The sequence below is a fragment of the Mycteria americana genome, chromosome 4 (genome assembly GCF_035582795.1).
Source record: "Mycteria americana isolate JAX WOST 10 ecotype Jacksonville Zoo and Gardens chromosome 4, USCA_MyAme_1.0, whole genome shotgun sequence".
In the NCBI taxonomy this organism is placed as follows: Eukaryota; Metazoa; Chordata; class Aves; order Ciconiiformes; family Ciconiidae; genus Mycteria; species Mycteria americana.
The window spans coordinates 59,507,294-59,528,205 of NC_134368.1; the positions used below are offsets into that span (position 1 = coordinate 59,507,294).

The 20,912-nt window shown below is 42.4% G+C and overlaps 1 long non-coding RNA gene across 1 annotated transcript in view; it reads left to right on the forward strand.

The window, feature by feature from the left end:
* Positions 1-248: 248 nt before the first annotated feature.
* LOC142409337 (uncharacterized) overlaps positions 249-20,912 on the forward strand; it is a 115,491-nt gene continuing 94,827 nt past the window's right edge. Inside the window, exons 1-2 of the long non-coding RNA XR_012775577.1 lie at positions 249-375; positions 9,036-9,142. This is a non-coding gene — a long non-coding RNA (uncharacterized LOC142409337). The remainder of the gene's footprint in view (positions 376-9,035; positions 9,143-20,912) is intronic.

The window sequence follows — 20,912 nt, forward strand, 5'->3', positions numbered from 1 at the left end:
TGTATTTTCTGCTATTGAAGATGCATAAGCAATAGATTCTTAGCTGCTATACAAATGTTCCAATAAAAAACCAGTAGCTCTCCACTGCTGCCTCTGAAGGACACTCAAGGAGAGAGTGAGCTATTGCTGGAGTGTTAACTTGAATGGGCTGAGCAGAGATAAGATAAAATTTGCTTAGTAGAAAAGTACTGTGCTGGTGCTAAATGATTAGTGGACAGTTCTGCCTAACGCAAAATGAGTCCCTCAGTTTGTACTTGCTCAGCTTACATGTAAAACAATGTATTTTCTAGCTGCTGGCCTCCAAATCAGATGAGATGTCAAATGAGGTTCCTCCTTCACTCCCAAGAAGTCTGACTCAATGGAGATATGTACCAGGTGAGCACACTGAACAAGGGTAAGCAACTTTCCTCTCCCAATGAGCTTCATGTCAAGTTTCTCAAGTGGCTGAGAGCCTTCAGACTTGTATCTTGGAGAGCCAAGGAAGGGGAAACAGTGGGTGCAGTTCACCAGAAGGAGATGATTGTGGCCTCTCACTGCAAAAGCAAGAACAGAGGGCATAAAAACACATGCCCGAGAAACTTAGCCATACTGGCCTCTGCTCTCCCTGCTAACTCACTTCCTTCTACAACCGCAGTTTTGGACTGGCACAGGAGTTACGTGATTGCTGAGCTTTGTTCCTGGTCATATGATTCATCCTCAGCCTGAGAGTCCACTTGAGCTGCTTGCAAACTGCACATACTCAAAAGGCAGAGCTTGACAATCCTTGCAGTAACCTATCTCTGTGTTTATGAGACTCATAACGTAGGAGCCACCTCAAAGGAGACAAATTAAGCCAATGCCCAGTGTGCTTGAAAATCCTCCGTAGTCCCTCGTGTATTCACTTCTCACTGCTCCAAAATGTAGCTGGCACAGAGGCACTTCTATGTCTTTCTCCCTTTTTTTGCTGTTTTTATTATTCTTCTTTCTTCCTGTATTTCCATCTTTATGCTGATTATCAATGATATACAGCTTTTGGCCTAAGCTTGATGAGTTGGATCTTGAGGATTTGGTTTGTTTATTGAATATCCATGACCCAGATGTTTTTTGGGGAAATCTACTGATAAATTAGACACAACAGAAGTATTAGATGGAGATGATGGGTTGCTGTTATTTCAATGCAATGCTATTATGGTAAGTAATAGTAAAATCATAAATTTACCCTGCTGAATTCTTGCAGACATAGTCAAGTGGATTGCTGGAAAGGCTGTGAATTAAGTACCCAACTCCTGGTCAAATTGAAACTGAAAAACCAAAAAGTTGATTGGTGTTTTGTTTTTTTAATTGTTTGCAAAGATTGAGGCAGCTTGAAATAACCAAAGTACCAAATATTTTCTAATGGAAGAATTGAAGTGGGCCACGTGCCTTTCGTAAGTATCTCCAGAGGATTTACTTCAATCACAAATCAAATGTAACTAAAAGTAAGAAATGCTTCATGCCCATAAGATCCAACCACAATGGAGTTAACAATGAATTGATTTTATGCTAAATTGTGTTACATCCCAAACCGGCAGCAGAATTCAAAACCGCTTCTACAATGGGAAACGTTAATGCAGCTGCCTGAATAGGATTTTTCCCCTCTCCATGGCTGGAGTGCGGTGTACGTTTCGAAAGACAGGGGCTCTATTTTCGCCAAACAAATTGTCATTTTGTTTGCAACTTTGAAGGCCAGAAAAATCAATTAAGAAAGCAAGGCAAACAGGTCATGCAGTGGCAGCAGAATGGCCCTCCGTAGGCACTGGAAGGCGCTTGGCACAAATCGCATAGCGGCAGAAATGCACCGATGGCAGCTTTTATGGTAGCCCCCCATCCCTGTCCCAGCCCCTCTCTGCTCCCCGTTCTGTTGAACAGTGGACTGTGAAACAACTGACTTTTCCATCCGGTACGCTAAAATCCAAAGACCGCTGCATGCTTGACAGGTGTGTTGCTGTTAATCTTAGAGATTTTAAAATAAAACTGGGAAAGCGGAGGATAATTGGTCAATTTGTAGCCGGGAGGTGGTACTTGTTTGAGATACATGCAGATTATGCTTTTCTCTACCAGTGCAAAAATCCCAACAAATGATCTGAAAGAATAACCGGCACTGGGGTGAGGATGTGCGTGTGTGTGTGCGTGGTGTGCCTGGTAGGGTTTTCTACCCCCTCTTGCAAAGCACAGGCCTTAATGAGTTCCAGGGGGACAGTGGCTTGTCAATCACAATATACTTTTCAAGTAATAGTCATCTCTGCCCCATCACAGAACCACAAGGCATGAAATAATTAGAAAGCCCAGAGTAACTGCTCTGTTTTACAAGAGCAAAATCCTTGTGTGGATCATTTACATAAACTTGTCACTTCCCATTACGGTTCTAATGCAAGCTGGGTAACAATCATGGGACCAGGAGAGGGGAGGTCAAGGTATGATGCTCCTCCATGTTTGAAGCACAAGGTACGCATGTGCCCAGCTTTCCATCCCCCACTGAATTAATGTAAAGTATCTTTTATTTTCCATTAAATAAGAACTATTCATGCTGCTATGGTAGCAGACTATGTGCAGCCTCCTCTTCTTAAGAGAGAAAAAAGGCTTTTGCGTCAAGCCATTGTTAGGGGAGAATTCACTTTGAGGAGCATTTCAAAGCTGATCCGATTGGGGAAGGAATAATGTTAAATATTTGGTATGAAATATTTATAAGACGCACACACGAGCATCTGACAAAGTAGCCTGGCAAATACACATTCTTGTCTTTGACAATTTCAGCTCTTTCTCTCTGAACGAGAGGGTGGAGAGAAGGTGCGCACATAGTGAGAACTGTGTACGGGTATAAATGCATCTAAACACACGCACGCATACACACGCAGAGGCAGACACACTTGCGTACAAACGCCTGAATGGGTTGATGGGATTTAAGGCAATCTGCATCTGAATACTGCTCTCCAAAGATGGTAGCAATAAGGGCTTGCCGAAGTCTGTTTTAATCATTGTGAACGAGAAAGCTCTGCAGTAATGCCTATCGCGAGGGGCATCCGTAGAGTAACAGAGGTGATGGCTGCTGCCGTTGCTGCTGCTGTTTTCCAGCAACCATTTTGTTGGTGTTCTTCATCACTGTCGTAGGGCATCATCTGCATTTCTGCCACAAGAAAACACGCCTCTGCTTTTTTGCACGGATTGACTTTCCCCACCTGCATCCCTGCACGGCTCTTTCGTTTTACTTTTACTTTAAGAAATGAGTACAATTGAAGATGAGCAAAGAGCAGATTTGCTTATAGGCAACCAGAATTGTATTTTTTTAACCTTTTCATCTCTTTTGGATAAAAAAGGCAAAACCTTTTTTTTTCCAAGGGTCTGAGAGAGGTTTCAGAAAAATGTGTTATCACCTCATGCTCAGTCCTTATGACAGGAGATAAAGAGAGAACGTAATGGCTCACTCCCCGTGCATTTCACTGTGAATGCCATAAGGATGGCATATATTAAATAACCAGGATAAAGGAAACCATGTGATCTGCTGTCCTTGTAAGGGGATCTAATAAGTCTCTCTTAGAAACCTTATTTCCTTTTCCTTTGGTTTTTTGTTTGCCGTGTCTCTTCTTTGCCTGCCCCACTTTTGTACCAGCTGTAGGCTGTTGTTGTTCTCTGGCGTAAATGCCTGTCTGGTTTAGGCTGTAAACAGACTGGAGCAAGACCCTTCTGTCTGTCAAGACCCTTTTTACACATGCAGTGCTATACACGTATTAATTAATAGCAACGGTCTTGATGAACTAAAAGGCCATATATTGCTCTTCCTGTGGGCTGGGGATTCACTCTCTCTTCAAAAATTGCTAGATCAAATGCCCCAGGCAGGCTCCATGCATTGTACAACATGTTTTCGTGTGAGCAGGCAGCTCAATAGCGAGGCAGCATCGTTTGCCCTCATCTGCCAGCTTTTGTCTTCGAGTGGAAGTGTGGGGCCTGGTGAGAGGTAGGATATGAACTGTGTCCAGACTCTGCTCCTTATCTCCGAGATCACCAAGAGGGAGAGCATTGTTGATGGATTTAAATCAGCTTTTTCCCCCCTTGTGCACAACAAAAGTCTAAATCCCTTTTCAGGCCAGATTGCTCCATTTCGCTGCATGGGCTAGGCAGATTGGAAACATGTTTGTCACTCAGCTTTTCTCCCAACCTAATCAGTAGACACTGGGGTGGTGGGATTTCAGTGCTCAGTGTATCACCCTTTAATCTACGGAGTCGGCCTTTAAAAGCTGCTGATGCCGTCGCTGCTACGTGTGAGCCGCTGCTGTCTTTCATTTCTGAAGACAGATATAAAAATAACGTTAACCACCAGCGTAAGCAGAGGGTTTAGCAGGGATTTGAATCTAAAATGTGATACTTAACACAGGCCAACTTGATTTGGTCCAGCAGAGCTGAACCCCTTATTCTGTTATAATAAAGTGTGTCGTATATGGAGAAGGTTGCAGTGGGATTTACTGCCTCTGTGTTTTAGTTCTGCTGCTGAATGGGCCTAAACGGTGAATAACCATCGGCCACAGGGAGCTATGGTTGGCAAAAAGTGGCTTGGCAGACCTGTCTGCAGGTTTCAAAGGTCTCTCTGGTAGCACCACAAGCTCACCGGTGTCTTTGCATCTGCTCAGGTCCATAGCATGCCGACTTCATCTGTGCCTGATACGGCGGTCCTGAAGGGATGAGTCATCGCAGCAAGCAGGTGTAGAGAAGCAGGTTAGCTCTCGTGAGTTTGCAGAGGTCAGCAGGATGCTAAGAGGGAGAGTTATGTGATAGGTGTGATGAAGGATGTTAAAAGCTTTAAAAGAATGTAGGCTCTTCAGGGCAGAGGCTGCAGCCCTGTTTACACGCAAACAAGCCTGTTATCTGCATGCACACACACATGTACCCATTGTGCTAAGCACAGCCTGAAACAGGTATTGACTGAGGTCTCTAGATAAATAAAAGATAATTCCTTCCAGGAAAGAAGTATTTCATTGACTAGATATGCAATAACATTTCTAATTTTTTCTGCCACCAAAATATGCTGTGGATAAACTACCTTGCATCCCCTTGAACCACATCTGTACTGTTCTGTGGTATTAAAAGGTACTGGTAACACAGAGAATTGCATCTACCAGCCCCATATAATGTCCTGTACGGCCCATGAGAAGCTGGGGTATGGAAGGAATGCGGAACTGGGCGCTTGGGAAGCAAGGGTGGTTCAACAATTCAGCCCAAATGTTCAAGCTTAACACTTTGCTGTGAGGAGGGGCTGGCTGGGTGAAATCAAACAGTTTTTCAGGAACCCATTGAGTTCATTGGCGGATGGGGAGGAAGGCTTGCTGGCACTCCTGCCAGCCTGGCACCCCAGATTCCCACCAGCCTGCCTCTGGGGGCACTGGGCCCCTGCCTGGAGCTCCGACTTTCCTGAAAGGACAGGAAACTTTTTAATTTTTCTCCTCTTTTCATCATTTAACATACAAGAGAGTTTTGAATGAAAGTTCTATTTTCAGCAAGCTCGAGTTCTTTCTTTTGAGCGGTCGTAAACTATGGCCAATTGCTTTGTTTAAGTGCTGAGTAACTCCTTTTAGTTTTGGCTACCGAAGGACAGCGAGAAAAATACCACTCCTCTTTCAGAAACTCTCCTTTGTTTTTGGGAAAGGACACAGATTTTTCAAGACTCTCCAGATTCTCTCTAATCCTAGAAGAGCTGGAGGACTATAAAACAGGCCATAAAAAGGCAAATTTTCCTGAGTGTTTGTGATGTTACTGATGGTCCCAGCCCCTGTTCCTGCCTGGATTAATAACTGAGAATGTTTTCAGCAACTTTCAGTATCCAAGTCCAAAACTTCTAATGTGATGGACATTGTCAATACCTATGGCAAGAGCTTTTGTCCCAGTTATGAATAAATATATATATATATATTTTTTTTTTAAGATGCCATTCCAGTGAGTGAATCTAGAAGTGGGGGCTGAGGATTTCAGTGTCTTGCTGAATTGGTCAGTAGCAGAGAATAATTGAGATGGATCCTAGGTAGGGTCTCTAAACAGCAGGAGGAGATGAGAGGCCGTGATGAAGATGTTAAAAATGAGACAAAATGTGAAGGAATAACCCATATCTCTCAAAAAAAGAAACTTTCATTTTTTCCAACATGACAGTTGAAATCCTGGACGCAGTATACTTAATGGTACAAGTCCAGCTGGCTGGTGGGACAGGCGTTTCACCCAGTTCCCTGGTGAACCACGTGCTAGCAATCCACATGAGGACTGCACGATAGTGAGAACCTGGCTCCTCACTGGGAAGGAGGGAAAGCAGGTGGTCTCCTAGCTGATCTCTCTGTTTTAAAGCAAACTGCATACACGCACATGTATATACATATTTATTTATAGCCAATTTAATTAAACAAAATTCCTTACAACCTGAGACTGCACAAGACAAGATTCAATCAAGAACTGCTTTTTTTCAATTCCCATGTTCAAACAGAAGTCCCTAAGAAAGGAGGGCTGGATATTCCAACACAGAAAAGTGTTGGCTTTTCAAACAGATTGTTCACAGAAGGTTTTAGTTAAATCATCTCATTGACTAACAAAGATTTGAGCTATGCCTGTGTGAATCACTGATATTACAGGTTGGGTTGGCAGCTAAATAGGAGAAACTAGAGAAGAAATTCAGCTCAGTTTAACTGAAAGTTTTAACAAAAGTTTAGCTTCAGCTGAGTAAAAATTTTTTTTTTATTTTCACTAGGATGTGAATAGGTTTTTCTCATTCAGGACAAAATACTGAGTGTCAAATGTAATGTTTTGTTTTATGGCACTTTTAAGGAGAGGAAATGACAAAATAGATGCAATCCCTTTCATCCAAGAACTCAGTGATTAGGGCACTTCTTCTGTACGTGGGAGGCCAGGATTACATTCTTTCCTCACCTTGAGGACATCGAATATCAGTCAGATGAATCGATATCAGTCAGATATTAGGGCTTTATTTAGGTGGAGGAGAGAGCAGTTCTTAACTCCTCTTGTTCTACTTTTATTGCGAAAATACTTGAAATATTTTGGAGACCATGGAGAGAATAATTTTGTGGCTTAGTGCACTCACCTAGGAGAAAGGAGATCTGTGCTCCAGGCTGCGTTACACTGACTGCTTAATTTAAGAGTGGAAACGTCTCCTGGAGTGGGGACTGCAATCCTTTTCTGCTTCCCCCATGACTCGTCTAACCATTTAGTGATGAAGTTATTTTGTGCACTGAGCCCTAATGAAGGATTTATTCCATGTAAAATAGAACAGATTGAGCGGGAGAGGCTGAGACAGCCTGACCCCAGGCTGCCAGCCTGGCAGGTAGGTAGGTTAGGTCAATACGTGGCAGACACTGGCTCATACATTGTCCAGGCCAAGGCAGAGATGGGACCCAGCTCTGCCACAGCCCAGCTGACTGCCCGAGTGACAGCTTTCCAGCTACTCTGGAAAACTTATAAATCTAGCAACAACTTTCTTTTCTCTCTTCGCCCCCCCCCCCCCCCCCCCCCCCCCGCCCCTTTCCCCAACAAAGCTAAAAATATTGGCCCAATGTTAAAAATAGCTGCGGGAAGATAAGAAACCACAGTTAGTCAAAAAACCTTTTGCCCGGTTCTTTTCTTGATATCCTAGTCACAACTACAAGTTGAAAAAGATAATAACTGATACTTACCTTGATTACTCAGTTGTATGCTTGAGAAAGGAAAACTGAACTTTAGTAAGACCTTAGGCCCTGTTGTCAGATCAGACAGTATACTAAAAAACATTGGGACTATAAAATGAATATAGAAGACAGAAGGTAAATGAGCTTTGCAATTACAGGAGCACTTTTTTTAATTTCCCTTGTTTCTGGGGCTGACTCCTGGGACAGAGCTACAAGAGGCAGTGCAAGTAGCATCATTTTAGCAATGGAAACATTTTTAATCAAAGAAAAATATCTCAAAGAAGTTACCAATGGAGTGGGACAGTTTCCTTCCATCTGGAAACTGAAGGGAAGGACGGACAAAACACCTAAATTGTGGTAAGGGCAATCCCCTGTAGTCAAAAGGATTACCTAGATGAGAAGGACTTTCTCACAACTTTAAACTGTGTTTTATTCCTTTTCTTGCTTCCTTTTATTCCTTCAAGTAAATCTCCTTGAATGAAAAACACTGGAAGTCAGATGGATTTTATAACTTTTTCCCTGCTTTTGCACTATAAGACTTTCTTCTGCTCTCACGTTAATGCTTACCCTGCTTTCTTCTCAAAGCGTAGGTCCCTTCCAGAGTCACTGCCATCAAAAGATTCCCTAGCCGAGAACGATGCCAAAATAAACTGCTTGAGGTCCCACCTCCCAAGACTCTCAGGAATTCCAGCAGAGACTGATGAGTTAGATTTGGCACCCATTTTGTATTTTAAATATATTATTTTTCCCCTCTAGGTCATGGATATTTAGACAGATGCGTTTAGAGATTTGCAAAAATTAAGGGAATGACAAGGTTAGCTCACTTTGTGTTATCTAAGTGACCAAAAGAACCCAGTCATTGCCACAGCAAGCGAGCAGGACATCAGGGCCCAGCTGTTCTAGGCTGTGATGGAGTCTGTTTTGTTCTTTCTGTTCGTAACACGCTCCGTTCAGCAGAGGTGTTAAGACCCTTATGGCCTCCATTCTTGCCAGTGTGATTCCCTTATAACAATACTTTGTACGTTCGTATTGCCTGAGATGTTAAGTATTTGCTCAGACCTTGTGAGAGGCTGAACTGGGCACCTGATACCACCTGTGAAAATCCCACTTGTAATGGCTACACCTTCACCTCTGTGCTTCTGCTGGAAGCAAAGCTCTTTTCCTAAGCAGCGGTGGCTGCTGTGGCTGCCAGAGAAGGAAAGCCTTTTAATTGAAGTGTTACACCTGAATGACTGTTATCCCTGCAGGGAAAAAAAAAAAAAAAAAAAGAAAAGAAAAAACCCTCTTGGGACCAACAAATAACTAATGAGGCTGTCTACTGAGGAGCAGCAAGAAAAGCGTGTCACCTTGTCTTGTTTGGTTTGGCAGAGCTGGAGTGCTTATAAGAGACGACACTGCTACAACTTGCCTCCCCTGCTCCCGGAGCCGCGCAGCCTCCGCTGCCAAAAGCACTCTTCCGTCGCGGCGCGCGGCAGGTAAGCGTCTGCCAAACGACAAAAGACAAACCTCCTAACGAGCAGCTGAGGGCAGGGTGGGGACTCCAGATAGAGACAAATCTATGTCCCTCAGGAGATCTGGAGCAAACCGATCAGTATAAGAAGTATTTCACTGCTAATTAAGTCTTGATCCTTTGGCTTCACTTAAAACAGTTTGAGAGTATATCAAGTTTGAGAGCAGGTGCTGACTAGCTTGAAAGCACTGGTCCATCAAATCAGGTAAGGGTTTTATATTCAGAAACTCCCCTAAAAGCGAGACTGTAACTTGCTAAGTGATAGATATGCCCAGGCCCTTTCAAGTGTAATGCATTATTGACAGAGTTATAATGCTTCTGACTTATTTTTATTCCCCCAAACACTTGCAAAATTCCCCTCTGCTCTGAAAGAGCCTCCTCTGTCTCATGTTCTGTCCTCTTCACTTGTGTGCGTGGAATGAATGCCGAAGGAGACATAGCCAGGTGCAGCTTGGAAATCCCAGGAGTAGTTGCTTCTGCTCTTCCTGCCTTGGTTTGGAATCCACATCCAAACAGGAAAGTCTGATTTTAGAGGAGATGCCACCTCCATTCCGTTGTCTTCAAAACTTGCAAAGGTTAAGAGCAGAAGAAGGTTGGATGCACAGTACATGTTCTCCCCAGGTGCCAGAATATTTAGGGGAGTGGTCACCTTTTATTACTTTATAGGTTTTCATGACTGACCAGAATGAAGGAAGGCCCAGGAAATGTGCAAGTGAAAAATAATTAGTTGCAGATGCAGTGGGGAACTGAGATAGAGACGTCATTAAAAATTTGGGTTATGTTTTTCTGTATCTGAAAAACTTCTTTGTTAATGATCTCTCTGCTACAGAAAACAACAAAGCAAGTTAGAATAAATAAAAAGCTGTACCATGCCTCCCTACTGATATGGCTGCCTGAGGACAGAATGCAGAATGGTACATACTTACAGCAGCTGGAACTATGACCAGCTCCAATTGCTCCCGATCTTAAGTTGCCTTAAAATCATGGCTAAAAGATACATTTTTCTTGTAATTTGCTCTCTGAAATTTGGGTCTCTAATGCTCACTTTAAAAAAAAAAAATCTTTCCAGTGTCATAGTACTGCATTCATGGGGCCAAAAGCGTTTTATACCTACCTCATCAGTTGAATGAAAGGGATATTTAAAAGACAGAAAAACATTTGCAAGTACAGCAGTCATTCTTTTGTTATTCCTAGTTGCATTGTCGATGTTCTGGAAGTGAGTAAGCACTCTTTAAAATTTCTGGTATGCCTTCAAATTTCTGCTGCTCATACTGAGAATCCGAACCTGCTATCCTGGTGATCAATACTGGCAGATGGATTTTCTTCATCATAGTAAGGTTTTAAGTAAGATCTTCCCTCAAGTGTTGTCGTGCTGGTATTGTTACCAGTGTGCTTCCAGCCTTGCGGAATTTGGCAGACAGCTGACAGTGGGAAATTTCTTTTCTCTGGAAAGGACAAAAGAAGAAGTGCAGGGATGTTTTCTTCCCCAATATCATGCCTTGTCATGAGAAATCTTTGCATGGCTTTCTCTGTCTCTCCTATTGCTGTGTAGTGCCCTTCTGTGGCTCGAGCTATGTGGTGCTCTCAACACTTTATGAGGTTTTTCACACTGCCGGCTCCTGAACAGTTAACACGAGGCTAGCGGGCCAGCTGCTGTCTAAATTAATAGTGTTGTAGGGACGTAATTGGAGGCAAAATTTCACCCTGCAAGAGAGAAACAAACTTAGTCCAATGTGCCTTGTACTGTGCAGCAGATCCGTGTTCTTCAAGCTCCACTAGTAATGTGTCATTCGCCCAAATCACTTATGCTGATTTTGTAATGAGGACTCTTGGTGCCTGCGCTTCCACTCATAGTTCTTTACTACCTGAATAAAGAAATCTTCCTAATTGGACAGAAATAGTGAAAGGATTTCATTTTCTATTGACAGATCCGCTATAAACCATTCATTAATTAGTTATGATAGCTACACCTGCTGAAGAATATTTTACTGAGTTTAAACATCATAAGTAAACAGAGTTGCCCAGTATGTTGCATGGATGAGAAGTGGTTGAAGTGTAGTGTGACAGAAATTACAATATAGGGGTGCATATCCAGAGCATCCCTATTTAGATCACAGAAAAATAGGCATTGGTGTAGGTACGTTGTGATACAGTATCTCTGATATAAAACTGGGTGGTTTCCTGAAGAAATTGGGCCTAAATAGTTTGCAAAGTGAAGGACCTGTGGAGGACTCTTGAGAACCTCTTTCATCTGGACCACAACACTATAGGTCCAATGTGGTTGAGGAATTAGCCTATTGTTTTCAGCAGGGGAAGAAAAAAAGGGGGTTAGTAAATTAAGCAAAACATCCAACAACACTAGGCCATCAGTTCTGGTGGTTATACTTTTCATTTGCTCTTAATTTGGAACACTGGAAGATTGTTAATGATGTGAGCCCAGAAACAGAAGTTGGGAAGGAAATAAGAACATAAGACTGTGGCTCTCCAGTTAAAATGCGTTTGTGATGTCAGTTCTTCATCCTGCTCTAGTCCCTTTGTGCTCCAGCAGTGAGGAGGAAAGCTGCTTAACATTTGTCTCCATGGGTTTGGTTTTGGGCTGGAAGGACTTGCACATGAGGCTGCAGCCAGGGAACATGCACCTTCTAACCCAGCGCCTTTGGGGTAGGGCCCAGCCTGATAGACTATTTCTGGCTGCAGAGCATCATTGCCTCCTTTCCCGAGGACCTTTTTGCCGGCTCTTGCCAGAAGCTAGCACGAGAGGTCACAGAGCAAGAGAGAGGCATGTGGATTAGGAGATCTAAATCTCATACGCAAGAACTGAAACATGGAAAGCGATCTGGCAAGCCCCACGAAGGCATTTTTTTGAGCATCGTCGGCCAGTCCAATGTGCCCTTTCAGCACTGCCACCGTACAAGCAGCAATCTGTGGTGCCTTGCACTATTTCTTTCTGGTTGCCAGAGTCCCTCTTTAGATCTACTGTAAGTTAGTGAGGCTGAAAGGGGTGGAAAAAAAGGCATGAAGTTTACTTAATCTTTTCCTCTTTTCCTCCATTCCTGCATTAGAATGATGATCTCAGCCAAGCCTCAGAGCTTGGCTGAAATGGTGAATTGGTGCCACTGGCTCTATTGCTTTCCAAAGTGGTTAGTGCATGGGTCAAAGATTTGGCAGGTCTTAAAATTGACCGATTTAGCATGCCTAAAATTGACCCACTGAGCCCAGACTGCAGTCACACGGAGTGGCTCAGTGAACGCCATGTCAGATATTGCTAGCAGAAATAAGGCGTAAGACCTTTATGCTCACACATCCCGCGGTTAAAAGACCATTCTCACTTGAATTCACGGAATCATCTTCTACCCTAGATTCTCATGCATGAGTCTGAAAATAAATTATGCATCCAAATTAGTGTTAGAGACCATTGTGTCTTTCCCAGCCAATACTGCCTGAGGCTTTTGACGCTGATCAGGATGTGGATAATTTCCTGTGAAGGTGGAAGAATTGTGAGATACTCTTCAAGTACCAAGAAATAATATTTAAACTGTGGTTGTTCTTATTCTACAAAAGTTTTAAAACATTGTTTGAAGCTGGTGTGCTGGAGGAAGTAAGCTAAAATCAGCTCAATTCTTCTTCGCTGAATTTCAGTCCCTTCCTCAAAAGGGGAGAAAAGCCCACACATTGGTGTACTGCTATCAGTTTTTGGAGGAACTGAACAAGCCCAATAGAAATGTTAAGGCAGTCAGCACGCTCCTCACCGCTGTCTTCTGGCCTCTCTCGGGGGTGGATACACAGCACCTCCAAGATATGGCAAACGTCCAGTTGCTTGCGAGGCCACGTCCCCACATTTCAGCTTGGAGCTACCAGCTGGCAGAGGCAGCAGCCCTGTGCTGTCCGGGTGGTTGCAACCAGTGGCTTTGAAGTTCTGCCCTTCAGCTATCTCCTGTTGCATGCAGCTTGTGATACATGAGTCTGTGTCCTGCAGCTGTCACCATTTAAGTCAGCAGGCATTTGAAGCCATGCTGGCCACCCCGGGGAAAGGGGCAAGAGTTGAACAAAGTGTTCATCTTCAATTAAACCATTGGGATGCCAGTGCAGACTCTGATTCCCTGCCGCTTTCTCCTCTAAAACTAGTCTCATGTTTGAGCTTTTTAATGCGAAGGAACAGCTGCCAAGGTCTGCTAGTTAGTATGGGCTTGAACCAAAGGGGAAAATCAGTCAACTGGTTTGTATGCGGGATGAGCTGATTTTTAGGTAGTGATTTCAATGCGCTCCAGCTCCCCTTTAGACTGCTGTCTTCAGTTTGAAACTTTGCTGCTGAATGTTAGAGGAAGCCAACAAGATAATACCCAGGCAGCTAAAGCAGCAGAAGAGTTTTGAAATGTTTCCTTGCAGTGAGCCAAATTGAGCTCCAGCGTAAGTGCAATTCCTACTAAAGCCAGTTCTGAAACTGCTGCTGAAGTCGGGTTGAGACCGGTGGTCCCGATCTTCATCTTGCATTGCACTATCTATCTGGGTTGTCTTCACCAGAAAAGACTTCATCATGCAAAGATTAAGCAAGAGCAAAATACGACCCACCTGGCTGCTGCACCCATTTAGTCCTGGGCTGCATTTGCTCAATTATCTCTTTTTTGTCTTTCTTGCGTATCGAGTATGCCTGCCTGTTTTGAGCCACAACAAAAGCAGTAACAACAGACTTTGACACCTGTGTTTCCTCCAGCTGTGAGTCTCATCTTTTTTTCTGCAAACTACTTTATCTGCTTCAGAATGCGGGGCCAGTTCTCAGAATTACAAATGCTGCTCTGCAACAAATGGTCTCTTCCTTTGCTTTATCTGTACAAGTGTGCACTTCTCGGTCTTGTTTGACTGTTTCTATGAACTTTATGTGCTGCAGGGTATGCCCCTGACTTATGGAGTGAGTTTCATACAAATTGCATAACAAAACAATTTACAGTGCAGGCTCACACGTTTAAATCCATGGTTATGTTCTTACGGATCTGACTTTTTCTCTCCCTTACCAGCTGTCCTCCCTTAGTGACTAGTGCTGATAACAGCCCTGCTGAGAAAGCAAATGGCAGAAAGCAAATTGCTGCTTCTAAAAAAAAAGGGGGGGGGGGGGAGTGAAGAAGCAAAAAGCAAAAGAGGGTCAGAAAAAGTTATTCTAAAATGCAAACTGCTGTTAAGCCTGAGTAACTAGACTGGCAATCTTTGATAAGACTGGAATCATTGCCACTGAAATGAGTGGAGTGTTGTTGTCATTCACAGCAGAAGAGCAGCAAAGGAATTTATGGTATGAAAGTTGTCTGACTTCTAGTGCATCTGTATACACCATGTGCTGGGCCACTTGGCAGGCCAGGAGATTACATAAAAAAAAAATCTTGGAAAGTCTTCTGTCTTTGTTTAATATATCAGAAATGCTATTCTTCCATAACCAGAGCAGCAGTTCTGTATTAGAATTTTTAATACAGGGTAGGGAAATATACCCAGGAGAAATGAAAGCTGTCCTGCTCCCATTTCATGAACTTCCAAAAGGACACTGAGGATAGAATAAAAAAAATATGGCGGGCAGTAGCATAAGAGTAACTTCTGACCCACACCTTGCTCATTAAGTCATTAATGTTTACAAGAAAAGTAGACAACCCAAATAAAATCACATCCTATAGACTTTACATGCTGTATTGCAGCAGGAAAAAATAGTACAGGTAGAAGAAAAGTCATTGCAATGCTCCAGAGGTTGTAGCCAAGAAGCCAGGAATGTGGGATGTAGTTGAAATCTCTTGGACAGCTTTGAAAATCTTGCCCTTAGTTTCCAACGCTGAACCAAATTTAGGTCAACCTGATCCACCTGCTTCCCCTCAATGGGTCTGAGCAAGGAATTCTGTCTGGGTAGACATGTCTCCCAGCCTAGATAATTAATTCCCTTCATTTATTTTAATTTAATTAAAACAGGAATAATTTTACATCACCAATTAGTTGTCACTATTTTTATTTTTTTTTAGTGCTTGCATTTAAGTCAGCTGGAAAGATCAAATAGACTTGTTCATTTCCCTCTTTGCTTGTAGTTGTTTTTCGGTCTACTTCCTGTTAAAGTTGTTATGCACGCTACCTTTGGCTTTTTATTTAAACTCTACTGTATGTTTTCAACAATATTACTTAAACTGTGTCTAATCCTGCAAGTTTCTTTTGTGGCATTTGTGGTCTGCTGGACTTTCCCTTTTCTTTCATAATTATTTGGAGCCTTTAGCATACATTGGTAACGTCAAATGTGCAAAAGGGTTCACTCTTCTGGTTAGGATTTTTCATACCATACCGTACACCATTTTATAGCCCCATACCCCAACTTATAAATATGAACAGATAGCAGGTGATTACATTTGGAGAACTGCTACTTCATTGTTTTGGGAATTAATAGGCAGCCTGCGACTCATTTAAGCCAGTCCTTAAAAGCCTTTGTTCTAGCTTATAAGAAAGGGTGATCCTACTTCAAATAACTTCTCAGTCTGCCCTCAGCCATTCCATTCTGCATTTTGATCAAAAAAAGCTCAAACTTTGCAAATATACTTAGCTTACCCTGGCATATTTGTGCATAGGTAATAAAAAGCTCATTCCTGACCTGGCTGCATCTTCTAGTCCCTTTATATTACTTTGCTGTATAAAGTGCAGAACACATACCAGGCTCAAAAATGTATTTGTAAAGGCCTCCTGGTCTTTACATGACTATTTATTAGATGGTTCTTCCCACAACTAACAATAAGAATTAATTCATCAAAAGATATCAAGAGAAAGTTATTTGCATAACGGGTGCATCAGGTAAGCTTGTACTTTTAGAAAAAAGTATTAGCTCATGTATTTTGGCAAACATGGTAAAATTTTTATTATCCCATTACACCCAGTCTCAGAGAGCCTGCACAATTTCATGTACTCTGTGATAGTGTTGCATATACATTTAAAAGCTGTGCATAAGCAGCCTACTTCCTCTTACTGTCATTATTTCACAGTCTGAAAAATGCTACTGTCTTCATATAGAATCTTGTGTAAAACGATCTGGAAAATATTTACTGTTCTGGTTTTTTGAACCACTTGAATTAAAATGTTATTTTCTTTCCATAGACCTCTGCATCAGGATGAGAAAAATACACACAAAAAGTCTCCCTGCTTTATAGGTGGTGAAAACGATTTTTACAGAAGTATATGAGCTTTCATCTCATTTGAATTTTGTAGGACTTTTCTATAAGGACAGAACGTCTGTAAAATATTATGTTACCGAGAAAGGGGATTTTCTGCTTGAACTGTTTTCTGTCAGAGCTAGTTCAGATAGACTGGACAATGAAACTATCTATTGTAAATGACTATTTTTGCATATGTTTCTCTCTGACTTCTCAGCTGGTCCGGCCCACCTCTAATGGGCAATGGCATTGAGAGCTGTGCATTTGCCTCTGGGTCTGTCATGAGGCTTGGCTGGAGCTGGACCTTCTGAGAATTGGCACAGCACACTTTCACACGCTGCAAAAATAATTTCTTGTGCTAATCCCTCGTGGCATTTACATATTACACAAGACCCTCTTTATAGAAGAAAAAACCCAACATTTTCCCATGACCATAGTTAATGCACTGTAAATCTGTGAGCTGTTGGATCTGCGAGCCACATCTCGGGATACTTTGTCCTCCAGAAAAAGACTCGATACAGCAGTATGCTCTGTATCAGAGAGGAAAGTTCTGGTGTGGTTAAAACATTAGTTCTAGGCTCGAGAGGTCCGAGTTAAAATTTGTGCTCATCTACTGACTGCTGTGTGAGCAGTTGTTAGGGCACTACATAAACACGTACCCAAACTAGCTCCTCTTGTGATAGACACAAAATTCGAGAGTTTAAGAAGAGCTGCCCTGGCTCAGTCTGAGGGTTCAGTGAACCCACTATCCAGGTGCTTGTAAGCAGGTGCCCAGGGAAGACTAAAAATATGGAAAGAAATATACTTCCTCCAAATACTCTCCCAGTTCCCAGCATTTCATAAACCTGATGTGTGGGTTTTTTCTATTTAATAACACTAAATGTCTGTCTCTTCAAGGTCATTGTACAGGTTCCCTGTCCGCCCATGCAAACCTTTTCCATCCACAACAGGCTTTTGCAGGGAGTTCTGTAGCAAACAGAACGGTCCTATTTTCCCTGAGCCTTGCTCTTACCAGTTTCATTTGGTGCCCCTTAGCTCTCACGCTGGGAGAAACAGCGAACAGTCAATTTTTATCCGCCTTTTCCAAGGCACACTTTAATTTGCTACACTCTGTCATGTATCGCCTGTCCAGGTTGTCTCCTCCAGGCTGACAAGTCTCAGCCTGCTCAGCTGTCCCTTCAGTTCCATACGGTGGTGGCTCTAATGCTTTGTCACTAGTGGGGATCTTGACAGAAAATTTTGCAGCAAACTTGTGTCTTTGTGTGTGCATGTGCAGATACCTATGTTTATATATAAAACATATATTTTTATATATAAAACACAATGAAAGTTTAAGAGAGCAGTACTGTACAAAACAAGAATAGTTTAGGATATTTATTCTAAAGCTGATATTAATAAGATGAGGCTATTTAATTATTATTCATTGGAAAACAGGAAAAAAGTAACCATTACCTCATAAAGGACCTTGTAGCTTTCTCCTGTGGGCCCCCTTTTTACCTGAATGGCTATGTGCCCATTTCTGTGGAAGTGGGAGCTCCAGCAAAATGCCCACTGAGGGCGACTGCACAGCCAAACGAATGCCCAGGACCTCTGTAAGGCGTTTGTTGAACTTGTCTTTCAATATAGACAGTCTACTTTGTTCAATCTTGTTGAGGAAAAGGAAGGCTGAATCTCACTGCTACGCAATAACTTCTCACCACTCACTTCACAAGTGAAATCACAGGCCGGGGGGGGGGGGTTCAGGACCTTCTGACTTTCTCCTGCATGGTGCTTGTGCGCTCAGCCCGAGTGCATCACGTCCATCTCTGTGACTTTGGGGACAGCTGGGGAAATGCCGCTGAAGGCTACTGTGCACAGACAGCGAACTTGTGATGTGGGGCTTGGTGCTAGTAGCTGCATGGTCGTGCTCCGCGTCAAAGGCAAGCAAAACTCAGAAAGAATTTACAGATGCTCGGAAGATCTGGTTTCTTTCCCACTGTCCCTAAGGTAGAAGCCACCCTGATTCCTCATCTGAGCTCATCCTTGTTACCCTTGTCTGAGCATTTGAACCTGTTGTTTTAGCAATGAGGGGATAGCACTGCACAGGGCACATAAAGCGTGAGCAAACCATGGATTTATAGATGGTATCTGTAGTGACATAATGGTGTTCTTTGCTAGGAACTGGGACGCTTCCTAATATTTGATTTGTTTGGGGCTTTTTTGACTATTCCTGAGTGCTGAACTGATATTTAGGAAAGTAGGCAGTCCAGTGTTTGCAACCCAAGCAGAGAAAAAGCTAGACCCAGTGGGGGCAACAGGATAGAGCATAACCCATTGCAACCTAATGCAGCAAATCAATGCCTGTTCTTTAATAAATAAATAAATTTTTGACAGATAATTTTGCTTAGATCTCTATTGAATTCATGTAATTTAGTAAAAGTATTTTCATAGGTGGATTTGACTAGGATGGAGAGATGGAGCTCAACTGCTTACTTCAGCACTGGAGGATGGTGGGGAGCAGAGTTGCTTGAGTAGAGTCTGGTTTTGCCTGCCTTCCACATGTATTTATACAGCCATCTCTGCCTTGGTTGGTTCTGAAGCTGTTTTTATCTGAGATTGTAAAAGGTGTCCCCTCTCTGGTGCATCAGTCTTGCTTATTTACAAACAATATGCAAGGTTCTCCTCTGCTAAAACAGGGTGAAAGTAATAAGGAAAGAGTTGCTGTGGTCTTTAACTGCACCTGTTCCAGGAGTTCTTTTTTTTTTTTCTTCTTTCTTAGAATCAAATTACCAATATCTTAGCCACTTGCTGATTCAGGAGTGCAGCCATGCTGAAATCCTGTCCCCTTTTTACCTCTGCGCAGTCAGAATGAATAACAGTGTGTATCTCCTCCACAAGATGATAAATACATAAATTACTAGGTGCTTAAATATTTTGGGAACAGGGCACCAGATGAGCATAAAAGATTTTTAGATTATTTTCTTTGTCTCTTTTTTTCTTAAGCTCTCATTTTTTATCTTTGTTCCTACTCATGCACCGAGATTTGTGTGCCTGTAGGCTGCCTAAACCTGATGTGGTGATCAGTGGAAATGAGGCCCTATCAGATCAGATGAATGCTTCTCATCTACCTTGGTGACAAGTTTCTGAGCTTAGCTCAAACCAACTTTACTGTCCATCAAAGAGCTGGCTTTGCTTGAGACGCAGATGAGGACCATTCATACAGTCCACTCTCATGGTTCTGGTGGAGAGGCAATAAATCTCCAGCAGTGGAACACTAACAAGCTATAGAACGGCTAATGAATGATGCACGTGTTTGTCCATGTTCCTGGTCGCTGTTAAAATGCTTATGGTTCATCTATGCACAAATGCTCAGAGTTGCTGGGGAAGTAACGCAGGCTTTCACAGCAATGTTCCTGTGCTCCCTCTTCATGGCAATCCTCTTCTTAGGAGCCTTGAGCAGAAGAGCATCGAGACAGTGAGACGCTGACTTTGACTGATTCTTCTGAGCTGTTTTTGATCAAACACAATCTTAAGCCCACAGCCAGGAGTCTTTTTCAAAAACCAGAGATCTCTCTTAGAAGTAAAGATCCTCTGTACTAAACTAGAGATCTGTCTTCTAGTGAAAAAATACGTTCTGGAAATTTTCCCTCTCCCTTGAAATCTTATCCTTAGTCAGAGTAGGAATGGTTTCAGCTAAGGAACACAACCTTTCACAATACTCAGCTGAAAGTGTGTAAAAATACATGCCTATGTGTTTTTTATCTCCTTCTGCTTCAGTTTAACAATAACCCAGCATATGACTCCCTTAGTTGGCAGACTGCTTACAAGGAGTCTGCCATTTCTATTGCTGACATCTCTCTTGGTTTTTACTCCTCCAGACTGTGCAGCATATTTAATTAAATTTTGAAACTTCAGTATGAAGTTTAGGAAAAAATAAAGATAACGTTCATGGGGAGAAAAAGGAATTCTTTTAAAGTCAGCTTCATTAACTATTGGGCTATTAGAGTGAGGGTCACTTTGCCCAGACTGAAATAACTGGATCTCCCTAATTGCATTTTATTTGAATTATTTCTTTATTTCAAACATGTTATGCTTGTTAGTGATTTAATATGACTGGAAGCATAAATTAATTATACCTGGCAGCTAATTGTAGGAAAGTTATGGTGATCAATGTTTATGCCGGGTTTTTTTAATGTCTACCTTTAGTTTACATACTTGGATCAGTTCCCTCCCAATCATGAATAAATATTTGCTGCTTAAATGTTCCCATGCAAATTGGATTAATTTTAACATATTCATGGAAGAAGGACATCACTGCCTACCCTCAATATTAAGCTAGCTGAACAAGCAAAGGTTGGGTTGGTTTTTTTTCCCCTGCTTAAGTAGTGAATGAACTAGACAGACAGAAAATTCAGCACGAGTTTGCTTATCCCAAATGGTTTGGGGGCATCCAGGGTATTTGGAGAGATGGAGGTAAAGGCAATCAAAGAATTGACCAGGAAAGCGACTCTTCCTGGGGCCCTAACCTTGAAGAATTTCAGTTAAGCACTGCTCAGCTAAAGGGGATGGTAGTTGGATAAACAGGGTGGTAAATGTTTG